Below are 19,283 nucleotides of genomic sequence, written 5' to 3'. Positions count from 1 at the left end.
GTGGTTTCTCCATACCCTGTGTCATTGGAAAGTTCGTCATAGACAAAGCTCTATGCGACTTAGGAGCCAGCATTAGTTCAATGCCCTTAACCATCTGTAAAAGGATCAACATGGGAGAACTAAGACCAACGAAGATGTCTGTCCAACTAGCTGACCGCTCAATCAAATATCATGTTGGTATACTAGAGAATATCCCAGTACGTGTAGGACAATTCTACATTCCTACAAACTTCATAATCAATGACATCAAAGAAGATGCCTGTACACCTATTATATTAGGAAGGCCATTCTTAGCTACCGCCGGAGCCATAATAGACGTGAAAAAAGGTAAGCTAACATTTGAAGTTGGAGATTTTGTGCATTGCTTGTGTTGGTTTGCATTTCTGAAGTCCTCATGTGAGAGGCAAGCCAATGGTGGCTTTAATTTTGAGAATTGGTTAACTTCAGATTGAACACCTAGTTTTTCAACCTCAGATTTCTTCTTCCATAAGAATCTTGAGCAAAAACTAAGGTCACAGGGGTGATGTACATCACCCCATCTTTCATTTGGTGTATAGATCGCGTGTTATAGTTGAGGTTGTAAAACCTACAACTGGTGGCTGGCCTGAGCCTTCTCACTAGAGAAGACGGTGGTTTCCACCACCGTCCCCACGCGTTTGAATCTTGACCTTTGGATCCAGTCAGTGAGATCTAATCTCAGCCTTTGCCTTGCTTGAGTTTTTTAAATCATGTGTGTTATGCGTTTGACTCGAATCCATGGTGAGCGCGCGCTTCCCGGCCTTTTGATGGTCCACGTCAATTAATGAGGTTGGATCTGACGCCTCTGGATTTTTCTCTTTTATTAATTTCTGTTTTAATTTCTTTTATTCCATTTATTTTAAAAAATTCATAACTTCTTTATTTGGAATCACAAAAATATGGGACAAATTGCAAAAAAAATCTCTTAAATTCTAGTTTTATAAAATGATTTTTAATTATTTTTGTGATTCCATTTAATATTTTTTGTGAATTATTTCATTTCTGGTTGTTTTTAATTCATTTAAAATACTTTTTGATATTCAAAAATGCCAAAAATATTTTCTTAACATCTTTGGATGATGATGAATCCATGAAAAATATTCTCATCAATTTCTTAATTGATTTGAGATTTATTTGAGATTTTAGTCGAATTATGTTATTTTTTATTCATTTTTAATTTTTTAAAAATAGTTTCTGTTTTCAAAAAATGTTGAGAAATTTTTTCAAACTTTGTTTGACCATGTTAGACTTATGATGATCCAATTGGACTTATCCAAGTTGATTTGAATTGGATTTGAAGTTTGACCTTTATTTGTTCATTTTATTTTATGCATTATCTTAATTCCAAAAAATACCAAAAATATGTTTGACCTTTCTTGACCTTTAAGCTTCATTTCCCTTCTGTTTATCATTGGTTGATGTTGATTCCATTCATGTTTGATCAATGTGTTTTGGTTATGTCATTTGAACTTTCATTTTGTACATTCTACCTCCATCTTCATCTTTTTCTTTTTCTTTGACCAATGAGTCAATCATTTGTGGTTAGCCTTGACATATGAGAGACTTAACCTTCTTTGATCCAAATCAAATTCAACTTGATCAAAGATCAAGTGAATTGCTTTGTGTCCAAGATAGGTTGCTTCTTGGTCAAGCAAAGAACCTGAAATCCATTCAATGTCATTCTTCTTTTCTTTTGGCATGGCAAGTTGTAGGAGCTTGGCTTACTAGTCATGATCTCTAACTTGTGTTTATTTTCCTATAGTTTTATTGACCGGCCTCAGATAGGTGTAACTACTACATTAGTCCACTTACGATTGCTTAACATAGCGCTAAATTGCCTTATGGCACACTAACACTAACTACTAATCATTAACTTTTAATTCAAGCATTTAATTCTTGCAATTTACTTTAATGCAATTTAAGTTCTTTCTCATTTATTCATATTGCCTTTTCCCTTTGCTCACTTGAGCTCATACTTTATGTTTATGCCATTTGCCTTTTGCTCACTTGAGCACATTATTGTGAATAGACTATTGCCTTTTATTTGTTTTGTCTTTGTTTGTGTGAACCCAATGCAAAAAGGAGAAAGGACTTAGAATTAGGACCTTAACTATACTTAATGGAGTTTCAAGAGCAACTAGGCCTCATGCCTTTAGAATGCTAAAATGGTTGAAGAGCAACTAGGCCTCATGCCTTTAGAATGCTTAATCTTGAAAATTGAATTGAAAGGACCCCTATTCTAAACTCACCCTGGTCCATTCTTTTTATTGCATTGTGGAACTATTTGATTTGTTTGTTCTTGTGTGGTAGGGATCCCAAACTTGAGCTATTTAGAAGGACCATTGTCATGAGCATCCAAGTCAAAAGAGAGACAAGACAAATTGGAGGATCCTAGGAGCTTGATTGGATATTTGCTTGATTGCCTGAGTTAAATGCTTATTGCTTGCTAAGTCCAAAGGAAAGGAGCATCTTGGATCATCTTTATGATCTCAAGAAAGGAACCCCAAGGGTTTTATTTCTCTTCTCTCATCTTTGCATGTTTAGGACTAGCCCCTCTCTTCTTCCCTCCACTCTAACCCAAGCCAAACTTATTTTGTGCAAACATTGACATTGTTCTCAAAATTAGAAACCTAGGCACTATGCCTTTGATATTTCAAACTCTTTTCATAATACTTATTTTGAATTGAACCTCAAGTCAATTTTGACTTCTTTTTGTGAATACTTCTAATTGGTAAATCCCAACTCACTTCAAATTCTTTTGTGATTCCAATGGCCACATTTGCCAAAGCTTTTCATAAACATTAGCTATTAGGTTTGAGTTATCATAGTGGTTGATGTAAACGTCACCTTATCCTTAGTGATTGGACTATAAGTCTTCCATACTTATTATAGGATGGATCCCTTACTAGTATGTTGAAGCTCTCCTCACATGGTGGATTGTGGTTTAGGTTGAGTTTTCTCCCTTTGATAACAAAAGACCTTAAGGCTTTTGACCAATAAATTCACCAACTTCTTTTGAGATTTTTACCCTGAACTACGAGGTTTTGATCCTACCTTTGTGATGGTACGTAGGCAATGGGTTTATCCATTCAAACAACAAAATTGTAAATATTGTAGATTCTTTTCTCATCTCCCCAATCATGTTTGCACAAATATTTTCTCAAATACCAACTTACCATACAACATTTGCAAAAAGGGCTCCCTTAGAGTACTAAGGATGTTTTGGGTGCTTAAAACCTTCCCATTGCATAACCAACCCCCTTACCCAGATCTCTGACATTTTTATTAATTTTTTATTTGATAAAACTTCTCGGTTTTTGTTCGCTTTCTAACCTTACCTTTGAATAAATAGAAGTGCGGTGGAGACTCGAATTGAATGATTTACTTTTGATTTAGTCAATAAATCTAAAGGTAACGAATACCCCGCTACAGAAAAGTGGCGACTTCACTGGGGAATTTGGCTTCCTAGTGGGTTTAGCCTACTTTTTGCCTTTGTTGTATTGTATGTTTATATTTACTTGTGACATATTTTTTGTGCAAATTTGGGATGACTGTATTGTTTGTAATATATGAATTGCTTGATATATCAATTGCTTGTGTGCTTGGTGGTCTCTTATGAGATGAGTTCTATACCCGAACTCGAGTGCACTTATGATAGGAGAACGGCATAGTCTTGTTGACTTGTATGGAGCTATTCCTTAGCAAGTTGACTTGCAAGCCCATTCACTTGGTGGAGGTTATGTTGGGATCAATAATGTCACACGAGTAGTCGGGGTTAGGCTTTACTTTTCCAATATATACCTTAGAAGCCAAGGACCTTAAATTACCTAGCCCATCTTGACCTATTTTAGGATGTAGTGCGGAGGTCGTTCAAGTGTAAGATTTGATACGATTGTTACGCGATACTACACTCATAAGAGTCTCTCTTGAGAATATTTTTGGAATACGAGTAGTCGTTTATCCGATAATATCCTAAAGATGGGACGATGACTATGGGAACCTCTTGTAGAACATGATTGTCAAGCTTAACCATAGTACACTCCCTTTGGGTGGTTCTTAACCGAGACTCCATGCTCGTGACTTGCAACAAACCCTTGATTCGCGGTTGATCCATTCTCGTATATCCTTAATATCAATGGAACTTGGGTGTTGATAAGGTGTAAACCATAATCCACCAAAATGGATGATTGATATTGAGGATGACTTGAGCCATCCTATGACCTTTGTGTGGCGTGACTTGCTTGATCCTTGAGTGTGATTGTTGCATCCATGCATTCATGCATTCATTTGCATCCATATCATCAACAATGAGAAAAATTTCAGACATGGATAAACAAAGGAGGAATTCGAAGAAGTACAGTTTCAGACAACCCGACTTGAAAGAGTTAAGGAGTTTGACATCCTATGTATTAGATCCCTTTGAGTTCAAGGCTCGCCTGGAAAGCTTCTGTCTATTCTTGCTACTCAGGTGGATGAATGTATGATGAGTGTCTTGGTGCAGTTTTATGATCCCTTGTACCGTTGCTTCACTTTCCTGGATTTCCAGCTTTTGCCTACACTTGAGGAGTATGCCTATCTTGTGGGTATACCTATCTTAGATCAAGTTGTCGTTCAGTGGCTTGGAGAGAGTTCCTTATTCCCAAGAGATTGCTGATCTGTTGCATATAGATGTATCTGATATTGGTGCTCATATGACTACCAAAGGTGGAATTCAAGGTCTCCCATCTGATTTCCTCATTGCTCAAGCTACTTTGTTTGGGAAGGCCATGAGTGAGGATGCCTTTGAGGCCATATTTGTACTTCTCATCTATGTGCTAGTGTTATTCCCCAACATCGACAATTTTGTGGATGTGAACGCCATTAGGATTCTCTACTCTTAATCCCGTTCCGACTCTGTTGGGTGACACTTATTTCTCTTTGCATATGAGGAATGCAAAGGGTGGTGGTACCATTGTGTGCTGTTTTCCTCTGTTGTACAAGTGGTTTATTTCGCACTTGCCACAGACGCTCGCCTTCAAGGAGAACAAAGGATGTCTACGGTGGTCCATGAGACTTATGTCTCTCACTAATGATGATATCTTTTGGTATAACCGTGTGTATGATGGTGTGCAGATTATTGATTCTTGTGGTGAATTCTCCAATGTGCCTCTTCTTGGTACATGTGGTGGAATTAACTACAACCCTACTTTGGCTCGCCATCAGCTTGGGTTCCCCTTAAAGGATAAACCTAATAACATTTTGTTAGAAGGTGTGTTATTTCAAGAGGGTAAAGATCCCCAAAACTTGAAGGGCAGGATGGTCCGCGCTTGGCGCAAGATTCATAGGAAGGGAAGGAAAGACCTTGGTCTGAAGAATTGTATTGCTTTGGAACCCTACACCTCGTGGGTGAGGAAGAGAGCTTATGAGTACCGCATGCCCTATGACTACCCGAGACCTACACCTATGGTTATGGTTGGGCCTTCAACCCTCCCTAACCAAGGAGTAGAGGAGTTGAGAGATGAATACCGTTCGCGTGCTTGGGTCCGTGAGCGAGAGAAGCTACTTCAGCAACTCAGAGATAAGGATGCTTTGATATATTTTCTAGAGCATCAGGTTATCGACGAGCCTGATGATGTGGTTACTTATCTTCTTCCTCAGTCGTCCAGGTTTTAGAAGAGGAAGTATGATGGACTCGCCAAGGAGAAGGCAGATATGGAGGCGGCCTATGAGAGAGAGGTGAAGAGGCTTCGTGCAGCTTATCTTCTGGTCTCGAGAGCTTTGGATGACTGTTTCTAGGGTTCCATAGGATGTTCATTTTCCTTCTCTCTTGTATTGTATTTGGTTACCAAGACTGTACTTTTTTGGTGTAAAATTTTTCCATATATTATTGATATGAATATTCCATATATGTCTAAAAGATTAATATTTTCCAAATATTTGCAAATAGATCTCTAAAAAATTCCTCTGATAAAAATAAAATCATATGCACAAGCATTGCATGCATCATATGCATAAGCAGGTTTTGTTCAGGGCTTCTTGATCAGTGGTCTAACTCTGTGTTCTTCATTTATTTTAAAGACAAGCTGACACACCGGTACAACACCAGAGCCAATTCTTCAAAGCTAATGGATCACCTTGAGCAAGAGAACAGGGAACTTAAGGAGGAAGTGGCTAGGTTGACTGCCCTGATGGAGTCATTCCTGGCCATCCAAAGCCAGTATTCTCCAACACCTTCAACTCCTCCCCAGAGGACGGTTATCTCAGAGGTAGCTTCCTCTACCATGCCTGCTGCCAGTGCTCATTTCGCTTTGTCTGCTATGCCAGTCGGGTTTCCCTGGGGGATGCGCGCGAATTTTGTTCCAGAGGGTCTCGCCCCTACCTTTGCTTCTCTACCGGCATCTAGCCCGGTCCTTGCTGTGCCACCTCCCGTTGTGCACACGTTACCGAGAGTTGATGACACCATTTATCACTCTGAGCCATCTGGGGGCCCAGATGTCTACGATAAAATGGATGCTATAAATGACTAATTCCTTGAGTTGCGTAAGGAACTGAAAACTCTAAGAGGGAAAAACCTCTTCGGTAAATCTGTTGTTGAGCTGTGCCTCGTGCCAAATGTCAAGATTCCCATCAAGTTCAAAGTGCCTGACTTTGAAAAGTACAAGGGAAACACTTGCCCTCTCAACCATCTTGTGATGTACGCATGCAAGATGTCAACTCAGACTGACCACGATCAACTCCTCATCCACTATTTCTAGGACATCCTGTCAGGTGCCGCATTTTGATGATATATGGGTCTGGATAGTGCGGACATCTGCTCCTTCAACGACCTTGGCGAAGCTTTCGTCAAGCAGTACAAGTACAACATTGATATGGCTCCCGATAGGGACCAACTGAGGGCTATTTCCCAGAAGGAGAAGGAAACGTTCAAGGAGTACGCCTAGAGGTGGCGTGAATTGGCTGCACAGATTGTGCCCCCACTCGAAGAGAAAGAAATGACGAAGATCTTTCTAAAGACTTTAAGCTCTTTCTACTACGAGCGGATGATCGCTAGTGCTCCCTCGAACTTCACCGAAATGGTGAACATGGGGATGAGACTAGAGGAAGGAGTCAGGGAAGGACGCCTGACCAGAGATGAAGGCTCTTCTGCAAAATGTTATGGGGCGTTTGCAAAAAAGAAAGATGGAGAGGCACATGTTGTGTCCTCCCATGTCAAAAGAAGACCCTCTGTGAAGAGGAAGACTGTGCGCTCTTCCGATAACTAGCACCAGGTGGCTTATATAGCACCTGCCTTCAGGGAAAATCAACATTATCAGCAGCAGCAACAACAACATCAACAATATCAACAATAACAACAACATCGTCCGCAACAGCAGGCCTACTAGCCTCGAAACAACAACAATACCAGCACTAGCTATGATAGGAAGAGGGTCACTTTTGATCCAATTCCAATGACCTACGCTGAGCTATATCCTTCATTGATTGAAAGGAAGATGATCATTCCACGTGACCCACCTGCTGTACCGACTAACCCTCAGTGGTGGTACAAGCCCGAGCTTCACTGTGTTTATCATTCCGGTGCTCCCGGACATGATGTGGAGAACTGTTATCCTCTGAAGACCAAGGTTCAAGACCTTGTTAGAAGCGGTATATTGTTTTTTAAGGATGTAGGTCCTAATGTTAAGAAGAACCCATTGCCCAAGCATGGGAAGGCTGCGGTTAATATGGTTCAGGGTTGCCCTGGCAAGTATAAGGTCCGATATGTCAGCCATATCAGACAATCATTGGTTGAGATGCACAGACTATTATGTGGATACAGTCATTATGAGCATGACCATGACAGCTGTCGTGTGTGCACTGTCAACGAGAGAGGATGTCTCCAAGTCAGGAAAGACATCCAAGAGATGCTGGATCAGGGTGTGATCGAGATACTTCAGAATCGTGATGAGAATGAAGTTAATGTGATATCACCTGTATTCAGAATACTCGAACCTGTTGTTGTCAGATATAATGGCAGCAAGAAGAAGGCCTCTCCATCCCTCATTATCAAGCCAGTTGGCCCTGTTCTGTACTCTTCAGACAGAGTTGTTCCCTACAGATATAACATTTTTGCGTTAGAAGATGGGAAGGAGGTGTTGTTGCCCTCCACTTCTGTTACAAGTATTTCTGATGTCAGTGGTATGACCTACAGTGGTCGTGTTTTCTCGGCACCGTTGAAACCCCGGGTTGACATGAGAAGAACTGATGTTGTTGATAATTTTGCCAGTCCTGTGGGGACTTCTTCTCCTTCTCCGAATCCGGCACTTGTTGTTGATAAACTTATCGTGGTTGCTAGAGCTCCTGTCCCTGTTGGCCAGAATGGCATATTGAAAGAGGATTGTGATGAGATGCTAAGGCTCATCAAGAGGAGCGAATATAATGTTGTGGATCAGCTGCTTCAAACTCCATCAAAGATATTTGTGTTGTCTTTGTTGATGAATTCTGAGTCACACCGCGAAGCTTTGCAGAGGGTGTTGGACGTGGCATATGTGGATCACGATGTCACAATAGAACAGTTTGATAGCATTGTTGCAAACATAACTGCTTGTAACAATTTGAGCTTTTGCGATGCTGATCTTCCCGAGGAGGGAAAAGACCACAATTTGGCTTTACACATTTCTATGAAATGCAAGGATGATGTCTTGTCTAATGTGCTGGTGGACACAGGGTCATCGCTAAATGTGTTGCCAAAATCCACTCTGGCCAAACTTTCTTATCAGGGGCCTCCCATGAGGTAGAATGGAGTGGTTGTTAAGGCTTTTGATGGATCGAGGAAAACTGTGTGGATGAAACCCAACTTTGATGTTCCAATAGTTGTCCATAAGTCCACGTAATGTGTTCACTTTTGTTTAAAAACCCTTCTCCCATGCCAAAGGGAGAAGTGATGACATTGTTGGCACATTAATACAATGATATTCATTCAATAATTACATGTTAAATGTTTGTTTTTCCAAATTATTTTCACTTTTTGCTTTTTTGCATGAAATTGGTGATCACCATAAAACCTTAAAAAAATAGAATTAAATCAATCCTTTCATCTGCATAATGATTTACTTTGCTTGAATTCTAAAATCTCTTTTATATCCAAAATCATTATGCAGGTTGATCAAACCCATTGAACATAATGATCCAACACCATCTCCCAACTTTGAGTTCCCTGTATTTGAGGCCTAAGAAGATGATGTTGAAGAGATTCCTGATGAGATTACCCGTCTAATTGAGCACGAAGAGAAGATCATTCAGCCACATCTTGAGAATCTAGAAACAGTCAACTTAGGGTCTGAAGATTATGTTCGCGAAGTGAAGATTGGGGCACTCCTAGAGGAGTATGTGAAGAAGGGGTTGATTGAGTTGCTACTAGAATATGTCAACGTCTTTACCTAGTCATATGAAGACATGCCTGGTCAGGATACAGATATCATGCAACATTTCCTGCCTTTGAAGCCTGAGTGTATGCCTGTAAAGCAGAAGCTCAGAAAAACTCATCGTGATATGGCAGTGAAGATTAAAGAAGAAGTTCAAAAGTAAATTGATCGCGACTTTATGAGTCTATCGGGGTATTAACTGCAAGTGCACAGTCTAATGGCGTAGTTTTAAAAGATATCGATCCCACAGGGACTTAATGAATCGATATACCATTTTTCTAGGGTTACTGCGTAAAGCTAAGGCGGATGATACTTTGATGATTAGGGGGAAAAGTAAAACTAAAATTGGATCTAGATTAAATATCAAATAACACGGATATCGGTATGTAGTTCGTCGTAATTAGGGAATCAAATCTTCGTTGGTCTTTTTCTTAGTTTTAAAATAAGTCTTTTCAGTAGACACTATTAATTAAAAGTCGTTTCCTCAAACTCTCGCTCTGTTGAATCAGACTATGACTTTATATTAACGTACGCTCTCACTATTTAGTTAAATCTAAAATCACTTTTTGAAAACAATAGAATCTATAGAAACTCTTTTTAAGAAAATACTAACCGTTTAAACGCCCTCGTCTCAAACTCTCGCTCTGTTGACTTAGACTATATGATTAAACTTAAATGCTTAACTCTCGTCCTCACATTTAACCTTTAAAAATAATTTTTGAAAATGATTAGAATTTAATTAACTTTAAAAATTGTTTTCGCCCTGATTTAACATTAATGTTCAGTTTACACTGTCCAGTTAAAAGCTCAAACCGTCGTTCTATTGATTTTAACTTCTTTATGTCTTTTACTCTCGTACAAAAACTTTGGTATTAACTCTGTAAATTGAGACCAGAAAAAGAGTGACTATATTTTGAAATAAATTTAAACCAACTCCGTTTTGATTCCTTTATTCCGCTTACTTTACATACCGATATCTAAATCGATTAGCCGGACATGCTAAACATGCCTAAACAATCATCATGCATAAATACGGTCATATCAAACAGATAATATATATAAACAGCAGCACAGAGCATATGTAAATTAAAACAATAAATCAATTAATTAATGAACCTGGACAATTACTAGAAATCTTGGTTTTGTTCCTAGCTTCGATGCTCGAACACTCCACCACAAGTTGGTTGGATTTGTTCTTCACAATTCTTGATCAGACAGGTAAATAAAAACAAGGAAATAAAATACTATGATCTAACGTAAGGTTAGATCCAGTAAAAATTACACAATAGTTTCCGGTGTAGAAACTATTGTGAGAAAATAAATTGAATGCTTAGTAAATTAAGCAAGCAAAGAAAAGAAAATAAAATGCTTAAGAAAATAGAATGCTGGAAAATTAGAAAGCAGGAAAAATATTGCACGGCGTAGAGATATGTCAATTGGATCCTTTGAGGTCTATTTATATTCCTCCATAAAGTAACCGTTTTCTCAAAGGTGTCTTCAGTAGGGTTTCTAAAGCGTCAACGAGTCAAGAGGAAAAATAGGAGAGAACCGCCTTCTGTTACGCACGTCAATGCCAAAAAAATAGGAGTGGGGTGTGTGACGTCCGTCACACCATGTGTTACGGTCGTAACACTAAGTAGAGGGGCGTGACGCTCATCACATGAGTGTGGCGGTCGTCACAACCATTTTCCTTGTAGTTGGCATGGGCTGGGCTTTAGTGAGATGCTTTCCTACAGAATCCTCTTTTTGCACCCCTTTTCTTTCCTTTTCACACATGCTTCAAATAATGTTACCTGAAATAAATAATAATAGAATACCAAGTAATATCGAATAATATAAAATAAATTGAATCAAATAGCAATATAATTTAATTAAATCAAGTCCAAAATGTGATATAGTTTCATGTTATCAAACTCCCCCACACTTAGACTTTTCCTTGTTCTCAAGCAAGATACAATGTAGAAATCGATTTAAAATATTAGCCAAATGAAATTTCCAAACACACATCAATTCGTACTAGGTTGCAAGTAAATCTCGTTTAGAAATAACCTGAGCTTAATCTTAACATCAAAAATTACTGTAACAACACTAGATAACCCCACCTTATGCAAACCAGTTCGAGTCATGCTATTATAGCTAGCCTAGTTCTTTTACTCTTATTTCACCCGTTTTCGTTCTAGCGAAATCACATTAAGCCCTTTATCCTTTCGCGCACATACTGGAGTAACCGGTTAGCGATTCTGATCCCCTTTTTAGCTAGAAGTTCTGGTACATAAGTTGGGTAACTTCGTTATTTGGTCCATTGCAAATTGCGGGGGATCGAACCGTAGTCCTCCCTACCAAGTTCAGCACCAGAAACCGCTGAGCCAACTCACAATGGGTCGTTCATACTATGTTTTTGTAGGGTCCGCAACCTTTGGATTAAATGATCGGGTAAGGATCACCTAACTTAATTAGTGCATTTCCTGATTTTTAATATGTTGTTTTGGGAATCATTCACTTATATTCATCGGCTCTCCACGTAGTTTGCTATTAAGATGGTGCCGACTTCTCGTATAAACTACTCGGGGTTACTATAAAACTAAAAATGTAAGGAATTGGTATAATAGGTACTTAGCCTGATCTAACGTGCTGAGGTTTTTAGAGTGCTGGGGCGGTAATAATTTTGTCTTAATTTCGCTCAGGTTTTATAAAATAAGCATCCTTTATACTTATTGAGTGTGTTGAAGTTTGTTATGGCTCAAGAAAATTTGAGGGGAATAAAAAAATTTCACACTAGGGACTTGACTTAAAATAAATTATTATTATTATTTTTTTTTTTATAAATTAAAAGGGAAATAACATACTTGAAAGGGAAATATTGAAAGGTAAATAAATATAACTGAAACAAAGTTTTCCCCCCTACACTTAAATGAAACATTGTCCCCAATGTTTAAAAAAAAAACGAAAGAAAAGGAAAACAAGAATTTAGTCAGGATTTGGCCAGATGCCGAAAGAAGAAAAGAGGAAAAATTTAATAAAATAAAGAAAATGAAGAGTGAAAACTGAATAAAATCAAAAAGGATAATCAAAAATAAAAATTTGTGGGTTGTCTCCCACGAAGCGCTTTGTTTAATGTCGCAAGCTCGACATAAAATTATTAAATGTTAATCTATTAATTTTGGAGACAATACGTCTAAGTGCAGGACTTGCGATTCTTCATTGTTTTCATCATAATGATAATGTTTTAGACACTGCCCGTTTACGATAAATGATTCAATAGATTTTCCTTTAATTTCTATAGCCCCACTAGGAAAGACATTAGTGACTTGGAAAGGGCCAGACCACCTAGAACGTAGTTTTCCTGGGAATAACTTAAGTCTAGAGTTAAACAATAGGACTACATTGCCTTGTTTGAAAGTTTTTCTTGATATACGTTTATCATGCCATTTTTTCGTTCTTTCCTTGTAGATTCTGGCATTTTCGTATGCGTCTTGTCTAAGTTCCTCTAATTCGTTTATATCAAGAATTCTCTTTTCACCGGCGGCCTTATAGTTTAAATTTAAATTTTTAATAGCCCAGTAGGCCTTATGTTCTAACTCCACTGGGAGGTGGCAAGATTTACCATAAATAAGCTTAAATGGAGTTGTTCCTATGGGAGTTTTGTAAGCGGTTCGATATGCCCATAAAGCTTCGGGTAATTTTGATGACCAGTCTTTCCTCGATGTAGCGACTGTTTTTTCCAATATCTGTTTAATTTCTCTGTTAGACACTTCCACTTGTCCACTAGTTTGAGGATGGTAAGGTGTTGCTACTCAATGTTTTACACCATACTTAAACAATAATTTTTCGAGTATCTTATATATGAAATGAGATCCACCGTCACTGACTACTATTCTTGGGACACCAAATCTTGGAAAGATTATATGCTTAAAGAGTCTAATTACTACTCGTGTGTCGTTTTTTGGAGAAGCTATAGCCTTAATCCATTTTGATACGTAGTCAACCACTACGAGTATGTACTTGTTACCAAAAGAAGGTGGAAAAGGTCCCATGAAATCTATTCCCCACACATCGAAAATTTCTACTTCCAAAATGCCTTTTTGCGGCATTTCGTCACGTCTAGATATGTTTCCTGTGCGTTGACACCTATCGCATTTCTTGACAGCGGCGTGCACATCCTTCCATATGTTTGGCCAATAAAGACCAGCTTGTAGGATTTTAGAGCAGGTTTTGGATGTACTTGCATGTCCACCATAAGGAGCGGAATGACAATGTTGGATTATACTTTCTACCTCTTCTTCAGGTATACAGCGACGGAAAATACCATCGGGGCCTCTTTTGAAAAGTAAAGGGTCGTCCCAGTAATAATGTTTTATATCGTGGAAGAATCGTTTCTTTTGTTGGTATGATAAATCAAGTGGAACCACTCCAGCGGCTAAATAATTGACAAAATCGGCGTACCATGGTGTAACGCATACAGCCAAGGTGGTCTCTACCTGTTCATCAGCCCTATTTTCTTCCAAATTAGCTATAAGTTTATCGTACAAGAAATCATCGTTGATCGATGTTCTTTCCGGTTCCAGGTTTTCGAGTCTAGAGAGGTGATCTGCTACTACGTTTTCAGTTCCTTTTTTATCTTTGATTTCCAAATCAAATTCTTGTAGTAACAAGATCCACCTTAGGAGTCTAGGTTTAGCATCCTTTTTTGTTAAGAGGTACTTAATGGCAGCGTGATCAGTGTAAACGATTATTTTAGCTCCGACCAAGTAGGAACGAAATTTATCTAATGCAAATACTACTGCTAAAAGTTCTTTCTGGGTCGTGGCGTATATTCATTTGTGCTTCATCTAGAGTTCTACTCGCATAATATATGACGTGAAGTTTTTTATCCTTTCGTTGTCCTAAAACAGCGCCTACGACGTAGTCACTTGCGTCACACATTATTTTGAATGGTTCATTCCAATCCGGGGTCTGCATTATGGGCGCGGAGATCAATGCTTGTTTAAGTGTTTGAAATGCTTCTAAACATTTATTGTCGAAGATGAATTCAGCATCTTTCATTAATAATCCGGTTAAAGGTTTAGTTATTTTAGAGAAATCTTTAATGAATCGTCGGTAAAAACCGGTATGTCCTAAGAAGCTTCGTATTTCTCTCACAGTTTTCGGAGGTTGAAGGTTTTCGATTACTTCTATTTTGGCTTTGTCTACTTCAATTCCTCTATTTAATATGATGTGTCCTAAAACAATTCCTTCTTGTACCATAAAGTGACATTTTTCCCAATTAAGTACTAGGTTTACTTTTACACATCGTTCTAGAACTCTTTCTAGGTTTTCAAGACATTCTTTGAAACTTTGTCCGCATACGGAAAAGTCATCCATAAAGACTTCCATGATGTTTTCGAGAAAATCGGCGAATATGGCCATCATGCACCTTTGGAAGGTTGTAGAAGCATTGCACAAGCCAAACGACATTCGTCGATAAGCGAAGGTACCAAAAGGACATGTGAACGTTGTCTTTTCTTGGTCATCAGGATGAATTGGTATTTGGAAGAAGCCTGAGTAACCGTCTAGATAGCAGAAATGAGAATGCTTGGCTAGTCGCTCTAACATCTGGTCTATGAATGGTAAAGGAAAATGATCTTTTCGGGTTGCTTTGTTTAGCTTCCTATAGTCAATGCACATTCTCCATCCCAATTCAATTCGTTTGGTTATAGTTTCTCCCTTTTCATTTTCGATCACGGTTATACCTCCTTTCTTTGGTACTACGTGTACAGGACTAACCCATTTGCTATCGGATATAGGATATATGAGACCTGCCTCTATTAACTTCGTTACTTCCTTCTTCACTACCTCACTCAGGATCGGGTTTAGTCTCCTCTTATGTTCCCTAGAAGTTTTACAGTCTTCTTCTAGCATGATGCGGTGCATACAAATAGAAGGACTTATCCCTTTAATATCGGTGATGTTGTATCCTAGTGCGGTTGGATATTTTCTTAAGATATGTAGGAGTTTTTCGGTTTCAAGTTTTTCTAGGTCTGCATTGACTATCACTGGTCGTTCAAGTTCTAGGAATTCATATCTCAGATTTTTGGGAAGTGTTTTCAGGTCGAGGGTTGGTTTCTTAAGGCATTGCGTAGGATCCGATGTTATTGCTAAACATTGGTTCTGTCTGTCTTCTACACGATAGTCGGACAAATCGTCATTTTCTAATTCTGTTTCTTTTATGCATTCATCGATGATATCCATGAAGTAACATGTGTCTTCTATTGCAGGTGCTTTCAAAAATTTGGAAAGAATGAACTCAATTTTCTCTACTCCTACTTCGAAAGTGAGTCGTCCTCGTTTTACGTCTATGATAGCACCGGCGGTTGCTAAGAAGGGTCTTCCCAATATAATGGGGGTAACTTCATCTTCTCTTATGTCCATAATTATAAAATCAGTGGGAATCTAGAATTGACCTATGCGCACGGGAACGTTTTCAAGAATTCCTACGGGATATCTAACGGAACGATCTGCTAATTGCACATACATTTTAGTTGGTCTTAATTCTCCCATTTCAAGTTTCTTGCATATGGACAAGGGCATAACACTGATACCGGCTCCTAAATCGCATAAAGCTTTATCTATGACAAATTTTTCTATATGACAGGGTATAGAGAAACTACCAGGATCTTTAAGTTTAGGAGGCATATTTTGGATTATTGCGCTACACTCAGCAGTGAGTGTAACGGTTTTGCTATCTTCAAGTTTCCTTTTATTAGATAAAATTTCTTTTAAGAACTTAGCATATGAAGGCATCTGTGTAATAGCTTCTGTAAAAGGAATGGTGATGTTTAATTGTTTCAGTAGGTCAACAAATTTTTTTAATTGGCCCGCGTCTTTGGATTTAATTAACCTTTGAGGATAAGGGATAGGTGGTTTGTAAGGTGGCGGTGGTACATAAGGTTCTTTGTTTTCTATGGTTTCTTTATTACACTCTTCCTTTTCCTTAGGTCTACCTTCTTCCTCAGTTGACTTTTTAGAGTTTTGGTTCTCAATCCTTGGGTCAGACGGTCCTTCTACCTCTGTTCCACTTCTTAATATAATTGCATGAGCGTGGCCTTTCGGGTTAGGTTGGGGCTGTCCAGGAAAGGTACCAGTTGGGGCAGCAGTAGGCGCTTGTTGTTGAGCTACTTGCGAGATTTGTGTTTCCAGGATTTTGTTATGGGTAGCCAGGGAATCCACTTTACTTGCTAGTTGTTTAATCTGTTCGTTAGTGTGTACATTCTGGTTTAAGAACTCTTTATTGGTTTGCTGTTGAGAAGCTATGAAGTTCTCCATCATGATTTCCAAATTGGATTTCCTAGGAACGTTATTGTTAGGTGTAGATGGGGTCGGCTTTTGATATCCAGGAGGTATAGCTGGGGCTTGACTGGGAGCTTGTCCTGGTGCATATAAAGCGTTGTTACTTTTATATGAAAAATTAGGATGGTTATTCCAATTTGAGTTATAGGTATGCGAGTAAGGATTTCCTTGAGCATAGTTCACCTGCTCTGCTTGGATTCCTGTTAGGAGTTGACAATCTGTAGGAGTGTGACCTTGAATTCCACAGACTTCGCAATTTTGAGTTACGGCAACCACGGTGGCTGGAGGTGATACATTTAAACTTTCAATTTTCTGGGCAAGAGCATCCACTTTTGCATTAACATGATCAAGGCTACTTATCTCGTACATGCCCCCTTTTGTTTGAGGTTTTTCTACCATTGTTCGGTCACTTCCCCACTGATAATGATTTTGGGCATGCTCTCGATAAGTTGATAAGCGTCAGCGTAAGGTTTATCCATAAGCGCACCACCTGCGGCGGCGTCTATTGTTAACCTTGTGTTGTATAAGAGGCCATTATAGAAGGTATGAATTACTAACCAGTCTTCTAAACCATGGTTTGGACAAAGTCTCATCATGTCTTTGTATCTTTCCCATGCTTCGAAAAGAGACTCGTTATCTTTCTGCTTAAATCCATTTATCTAGGCTCTTAACATAACTGTTTTGCTTGGAGGAAAATATCGGGCAAGAAAGACTTTCTTCAACTCATTCCATGTGGTGACTGAGTTGGAAGGAAGAGACTGAAGCCATCTTCTGGATTTATCTCTTAACGAGAAAGGAAAGAGACGAAGTCGAATTGCCTCTGAAGTGACACCATTAGCTTTAACAGTATCAGCGTATTGGACAAATACGGATAAATGAAGGTTTGGATCCTCGGTAGGATTTCCAGAAAATTGGTTCTGTTGCACTGCCTACAACAGCGAAGGTTTAAGTTCGAAGTTGTTTGCTTCAATTGCGGGTGGAGCAATACTCGAATGCGGCTCATCTTGCGATGGGGCAGCGTAATCTCGAAGAGCACGAGCAGGTTCTACCATCTCTGGTATCGTCGAAGGAAGGAGATTTTTGAGATCAGGAATTTCGATTGGAGGAAGATAGTTTGTAGCACGATACTCCTGAATTCGTCGTAATACTCGGAGATATCGTTCAACATCGTTGATTCTTAAGTAATACGGTTCGCCTTGTGAGCGAGTGTGTGGCATACAAATCAACGAAAGACAAGGAAAAATAAAAATTGCCTTAGTCTCGACAGCGTAACAGGAGAGTTACGATATCGACTAAATAAAAGTCCCCGGCAACGGTGCCAAAAACTTGATCGCGACTTTATGAGTCTATCGGGGTATTAACTGCAAGTGCACAGTCTAATCGCGTAGTTTTAAAAGATATCGATCCCACATGGACTTAATGAATCGATATACCGTTTTTCTAGGGTTACTGCGTAAAGCTAAGGCGGATGATACTTTGATGATTAGGGGGAAAAGTAAAACTAAAATTGGATCTAGATTAAATATCAAATAACACGGATATCGGTATGTAGTTCGTCGTAATTAGGGAATCAAATCTTTGTTGGTCTTTTTCTTAGTTTTAAAATAAGTCTTTTCAGTAGACACTATTAATTAAAAGTCTTTTCCTCAAACTCTCACTCTGTTGAATCAGACTATGACTTTATATTAACGCACGCTCTCACTATTTAGTTAAATCTAAAATCACTTTTTGAAAACAATAGACTCTATAGAAACTCTTTTTAAGAAAATACTAACCGTTTAAACGCCCTCGTCTCAAACTCTCGCTCTGTTGACTTAGACTATATGATTAAACTTAAATGCTTAACTCTCGCCCTCACATTTAACCTTTAAAAATAATTTTTGAAAATGATTAGAATTTAATTAACTTTAAAAATTGCTTTCGCCCTGATTTAACGTTAATGTTCAGTTTACACTGTCCAGTTAAAAGCTCAAACCGTCATTCTATTGATTTTAACTTCTTTATGTCTTTTACTCTCGTACAAAAACTTTGGTATTAACTCTGTAAATTGAGACCAGAAAAAGAGTGACTATATTTTGAAATAAATTTAAACCAACTCCATTTTGATTCCTTTATTCCGCTTACTTTACATACCGATATCTAAATCGATTAGCCGGACATGCTAAACATGCCTACACAATAATCATGCATAAATACGGTCATATCAAACAGATAATATGTATAAACAGCAACACAAAGCATATGTAAATTAAAACAATAAATCAATTAATTAATGAACCTGGAAAATTACTAGAATTCTTGGTTTTGTTCCTAGCTTTGATGCTCGAACACTCCACCACAAGTCGGTTGGATTTGTTCTTCACAATTCTTGATCAGACAGGTAAATAAAAACAAGGAAATAAAATACTATGATCTAACGTAAGGTTAGATCCAGTAAAAATTACACAATAGTTTCCGATGTAGAAACTATTGTGAGAAAATATATTGAATGCTTAGTAAATTAAGCTAGCAAAGAAAAGAAAATAAAATGCTTAAGAAAATAGAATGCTGGAAAATTAG

At 38.4% G+C, this 19,283-nt stretch overlaps 1 non-coding gene across 1 annotated transcript; it reads left to right on the top strand.

The window, feature by feature from the left end:
- Positions 1-17,291: 17,291 nt before the first annotated feature.
- LOC127089540 (small nucleolar RNA R71) lies at positions 17,292-17,398 on the top strand. The gene has a single exon (XR_007791121.1). It is a non-coding gene; the product is annotated as a small nucleolar RNA R71 (small nucleolar RNA).
- Positions 17,399-19,283: the final 1,885 nt, after the last annotated feature.

The sequence above is a fragment of the Lathyrus oleraceus genome, chromosome 5 (assembly GCF_024323335.1).
Source record: "Lathyrus oleraceus cultivar Zhongwan6 chromosome 5, CAAS_Psat_ZW6_1.0, whole genome shotgun sequence".
Lineage (NCBI taxonomy): Eukaryota > Viridiplantae > Streptophyta > Magnoliopsida > Fabales > Fabaceae > Lathyrus > Lathyrus oleraceus.
The sequence above is the reverse complement of the archived record's forward strand: the minus strand, read 5'-3'. Positions and strand labels throughout refer to the sequence as shown.